This window comes from Cyprinodon tularosa, unplaced genomic scaffold (assembly GCF_016077235.1).
Source record: "Cyprinodon tularosa strain WSP-4 unplaced genomic scaffold, ASM1607723v1 ctg723, whole genome shotgun sequence".
Lineage (NCBI taxonomy): Eukaryota > Metazoa > Chordata > Actinopteri > Cyprinodontiformes > Cyprinodontidae > Cyprinodon > Cyprinodon tularosa.
In genome coordinates, this window is record NW_024039478.1 from 297,736 (window position 1) to 303,899 (window position 6,164).

The following is a 6,164-nucleotide window of genomic DNA, read 5'->3' on the forward strand; positions in this document are numbered from 1 at the left end:
AAGAGGCAGCAGGAAGCATGTGGGAAACATGATTATTCCCCTCCAAAGATATCCTCAAGCGACAATACTGTTGGCAGATGTGGCAGGTTATAAAATGCTACATAAGCTCTGGGAAATGTGCAAAGATTTAAAATTGGGTACTTACATTGTCACAGGTGCATTACCCTGATAAGTATAATGCATTATGTGTTTGCACTACAAGGTGTTATAATGTCAAGTTGTAATGCTGCTCCTCTGTTAACATATTATTACCTTATTTCCATATTAGCAAATTACAGTTCTCCATGTGACTTTATGTCTCAATTTGATTTATAACACAATAGATGAGGCTTGTTTCGCAAAATAATTTATAACCTCACTGATTATATTTTCCCTGTAGATTCCTCCTTTTTAATGTAAAGATCCTTGCTTGTGACCATGAATAAAGTAAGCGTCCTTGTTTGCTTAGGATCTCTAGAGGCAGCTGGCAGCTGTGATAGACTCTGATTCACATGAGTATTGGCTGCAGTCATGGTGCTGGAGGTAGCCAGCAGCAGGTGGCTCAGAATCAGGGAAAAGAGCTGGAAGGATGGAGGGAACAGAAGAAGAAAGGCTCATTGTTTTTGTTTTTTTTTCAACAATGTGATCGAATGATCCGACAGCCGTGGACTGTGTCATGCTGGATGAGTGTGACTCCCATGGGAGCCTCTACCTGCTCAGCATTCACTGCACTCTTGTCACACTCAACAGGTGCAACTAAAAGCAGCAAAGTATCACATGGTGAGCATGGAGCACACAGGATGAGTGAGGGGAATAAATAATGCTACTTTAAGTTTTTCAACAAGCAGGAAATGATGCTGGAAGCAACAAGTGGTGAGAGATGCATCTTGATGACAAAAACCTGCTTATGGTTGCACACCAGAGATCACATTTTACCAGGTATATTTGTTTAAGTGACAGAAATACCAGTTTAAAAGCATGCATGAAAAAAAATAAAAATGGTAAAACAAACCTTTTATTGAAAGAGTTTTGCACTACAAACAACATTGGTATATTTCAAGAGTGTAAAATATGAGAAGGCAGATGCACGGCTGTGTAAGAGAACATAAAGCATGTGTGTGGGTAGATTTTTGTGGGAAAGGCAGAATAACCAGCCAATGGAAATTTATAGCTTTATAAATAATCTATCTTTCTCAGACCTTGTACCAAACAGTCAAAGTCAAGCACATTCATTTCCATTGATCTTCATTCTCTCATGACACATGAATGATGGAAGGCAAGGGGAGGTCTAAAAGTCAGGGCACTCCTTTTAGGGAAATCTAACTGACTCACTAGAGCTTCAGGAAGGTTCAGCAGACTTTGAAATTAAGGTGCACTGTTGGAGATAAGGGATTTCATGGAAGAAATACTGCAAATCGTAAAATTGTAACCAGTGGCAAGGCAACTTTATGAAGTTAATGTAGCACATTTCAATAACAAGACTTGTTAAGGTGCCGTACAGAAAAAAAAGAAATGTAAGAAGGTATATTGATAACTGATTTCAGCTGTAAAAATGTTTTTGATATTAAAGAAAAGCTGGAAAAGTAGTTGTTATTCTAGGAAAATTGTAATTATAAGATATTACAATTCATTTGCATTGATCTTTTGTGCTTAAAAAACATAACCCTTTCATTTTATCAGATTCTTGGATTTTTTTTTATCTTTCTTTAGTCATTCCTTTTAATTCATGAAATTTTTCTTATGCTAAGTTGTCATGTTCTGAAAAAAATTAGACTTAGTTTTTTTGTTTTTGTTTTTTCATCTCTTTGTCAACAATGGGTGGTGAGGTTGCTTGAGGACCCAGATGCAGAGACGAGTGAAGCAGAGATGAGTTCTGAGAGGTTTAATGGCAGACCAGGCAGAAATCCAAAAATCCAACTTAAAATATCAAACAAACCAAAACCATGGAGACATCAGGGGAAAAACAAGTCTGAGGAGCCGGGGAGAGACGAGCAGAGTAGACAATACAGCAACGAGAAGGAACCAGCACTGAGTGACTGCAGAGGTGGAGTATTTAAGGAGAACCAAACAAAAGGATGGACTAACGAGCTGAATGGGGAGCAGGTGTGGACGGAACTGGCAAGAGGGAATCCAAGGGGAAAGAAAACAATCACAAGGGGGCAACAGAGAGTAACTAAAGAATGCTTGAAGATCATGGAAAATAAAAACAAAACAACTGATAACAGAAAACTGAAAACTCAGAGTCACAAAAAATAAGAACCATAACACTCTTACTCTTTTTTGGATTTATTTTTTATCCTTTACGGTTTGCAAACAACTCCAATTGGGACATGATCCACTGGTAAGCGTGTTGAACGTCCACTATTAGTGTGACTAATATTAAAATTGGAAAATCCTATAGAAAAAAATCTTCCCACATTTCTTTGTCTTTACTTCTGCCTGTGATGCAGACTAGTCAAAAGGTGTACACTGTAGCTCAATTCAAGCACCCCAACAGATGTTACTCGTTCAGGTAATGTCTCCACCTAGTATATATCATCTGGTTTCTTCTTTGTCATTTTCTCAGGGCTTTTAATTTGTCTGCAAGGTTAGGAGAAAAACAATTGACTATTTTTACGACAAAATATTGCCTATACGTCACAAGAAATGTTAGTGTGCAAATCTTGCAAGGTCCTTATAAGAATGCGACTCTGCAGCCAGCTTTACATTTTTGACCACTCACACACTGGCTGTAAGGATTATTACAAAATGATGTGTCTAGAAAAAGCTGCAGGATCTCCCAAACAAGGGCTGCAAAAGCAATTATTTGCCTGATTCCTTAAAAGAAAAAAAAAACTGACTGAGGAGAACAATATTTTCTATTCTTGCTGAAAATGTATTGACTGCTCCTGTTAATGTCCTCATGCCTCACTGGTTGCTCCTCATTGCCATTGTGCTTTAAGCATTTTTTCATTGTGCCTATAAATTTCTGTTTTCATTAAAAATCTGTTTATTATGCTCCTGCCTTTCTCCTTCCGGAGCCTGTGTTCCGCTTCACATCAAAACATGAAAAATAATTTCAAATGGACATTCTTCCTCCAATATTTTTTTAAAATCATGCTATTGAATCATTAAATTGAAAAAGTCCAAACAGCAATGAAACAGAGTGGAACGGTTAAATTGGATTTTAATGAAAAACTAACTTAAAGTTTTTCTGTTCGACAGTTGTGCAAGTAGTTAGAAAATGGATCACTTTCAGACCTCTTGGTAGAGCTGATTAAATTACAATACCTGAAATTTTGAATGCTTGTAGGTTCTAACCTTTCTCAACTTTTAGTAAATTTTGATGATGTTGTTGGAAATTAAAGATACAACATTTCATTTTGTTATAGTTTAATAAAATAGGTTTCATTTTTATGCACTGTGTAATATATAAATTGATATCTATTGAGTTCCACTATAATATTTCAGTTTTATTCTTATGAAAACTGTGGGAATCAAAACGAAAGCAGAAATCCTGATCACCTCGCGTAAAGCTGCAAGAAAACCAACCCCGTTTTGACACGTATTAATTTGGATGGTTGAAACTCAGCGTAGGATAAGAGTTCAATCCCTGCTGACATCCTAACCCTCCCCGAAGCGCTTAAGAAAGTAAAGTTCCTTCTCCCCACGCTCACCAGTTGCAACATGAAAGGAAATAACTTTATCCCATCAACTTTGAAGTGAAAGTTGTCATCTCTGCTCAGTCTTCAGCACGTCTCCTTTTTCACCTCTGCCAGTTACTTCCTCGCTGATGATGCTGGATTTAAGGGCAGCGGGAAAAGGGGGTGAGAGTGGGGTAAGGTTACCATGGTGAATATGTGCCCCCCATTCCCATGAGACCTGCCATATCCAAAGCTGCTTCCCTTCGTTGCGACTTCACTGGCCATTTCCTGTCTGGCTCTGTGTGCCCCATTGTACGCAGACTGTGTATTAATTCCAGTTGACATTTAGCTGTTAAGAATTTTTTAGGAGATTTTGAGGTGATGGGCCTTGATGGGCAGCGTGGTAATTCTTCAAAAAATGCCATGGGCTGTCAGAGTCCCATGGAGGAAGGTTTTAAGAGAATATACTGAGGAAATAAAGATTGATGAGGTAGTTATGGGAGGGAAAATCTCTCTAGATGACAGTCATGCTGAGTACAGATCCCTCACTGAATGAAGAGCAAGTCTTACTTTGAAGTTTTCCACATTCCACAGTTCTTGCAAGATTTCTGACAGACAGCTGCTGCCTTGTCTCAGTTTTAGGAAACATGACAGGAGTTCAAATCAAACGGTGCTGTGATGTGTCTCATTGTGAAAGAAGCTAATGGTTTCATCTGTCATTGTCAAATATTTTCTTACAGATTTATGAAATACATCATTAGGATGCCTTCTGATCATCATGTACATCGCATGCATTGTCACTACAGAGGGATTTCTCCTGGTGTGGAGAAAAAAATCCCAGTTTGAAAAGGATTTGAGACCTCGGTTTTCAGAGCGTCACACATTTACACATAAATGTAGCATATTGGAGAAAAAAAATGGATACAAAATGTCTGTAGCTGGCAGATTAAGCCACCTTTTTCACCACGATAAAGTTTACAGTTTGTGACAGAATAACAGATTAAAATAGACAAGAAAGGATTTTCCCAAATCTAGTTTCATCAAACTTTCAGATATTCTTCCTTTAGAAAAAAAATGACGTTTGCTGGTATTTCATTAAGAATAAATAGTTTTGAACCTACAATGGACTGGCAACCTGTCCAGGGTGTACCCCGCCTCTCATCCAATGACTGCTGGAGATAGGCACCAGCACCCCTCGAAACCTCACTCGAGATAAGCATGTTAGAAAATAGATGGATGGATAGTTTTGAACCTATTTTGGATCACTGCTGATCTTAAAAAAATGGCAAAAGGTAAGATAGAGTTTGTAAAAAAGGTAGGAGGTTTTTTGTATGTTTTTAGAAAAGAAAAGACCCCCTTTAACCCAAAATTGACACTAACAAAGAAATTAGGATTTGTGAACCTCTGTCTGAAAAAAATTAAGATTTAGCTTTAAATTGATAGCAGGATAAATCTCCTTCTCATTTTTAGTTCTTTTATGTTGGCAAAACAAGATCTTGGCTTAACTCACAGAATCAGCAGACTGAATCATGGGTTTGATAATGCACTGATCTATTCAGCAGCATTTTTCATATTGGGATTTAATGTAATAAACCAGCAGAAAGAAGCATATAACTGTGAAATTAAATAAAAGTATACGTAACTTTAATATCTTTCACAACCAAAAGTGGTAATTTGCATTCAACACCCAAAGTAATTACTTCGTAGGACCTCCTTTTAATGCAATCGGAACTGCAAATATTTTTCAGGCAGCCCGCCTACCAGTGTTGCAGTTCTAAGCAACCCTTCACATATACTGTAACTCAGGCTCAGACAGAATGTAGGGAGGAAGCTGTTCAGTTAAACCACCAAATGTTGTCAAAAAGGTTTTAAAATCTCTATACCGGGACTGAACATTGTAACACATGAATGCTATAAATCATTTCATTTCACCTCTGGCTGCATGTTTTGGGAGTCTTGCTGCTGGAATGTGATCCTCTCTCCCAGTCTTAAGTCTGTTCCCACCTCAAGCACCTTATCTCCCAATTTTACCAGATTCCTGTCTGAAATGAGAAAGGCCTCCCTGCAGGATGATGCTGCCATCACTAATGCATTTCCATCAGTGGGGATGCAAAAACGTGGTGAAGGGCACTGTTAGTTCTCCACAAACAGATGGAGGGAGGAAAAAGTGCTATAGCCTACTTGTATTTTGATAAATTATTCAAAAGGCTCTATGAAATGGTCAAACCCTATGGAATTGCTTTATAACCCATTACTAGGAAAGGTTGAAATACTAGCAATTAAAAGTGTAACATGCAAACTTAGCATTATTAAGGTGCTCAAAGAGAGAAAACAAAAAAATTTTCAGGGGCATGGCTGGAGGTGGGGTGGGGGGGGGGGGGGGGGGGGGGGTTATAGAGTCCTCTTTTTCTTTGACACTTGTCATTTCGGGATTCGGTGGATGACGCAGGCTGAGACTGAATAACCGGAGCGCACGAAGTGATGAGCGGAAGCGCCAGTGCGCACCTCCCCTATAATAATCTGCTGAGCGCCGTCGCTGTCTCTTCAGCACCGCTCACTGAC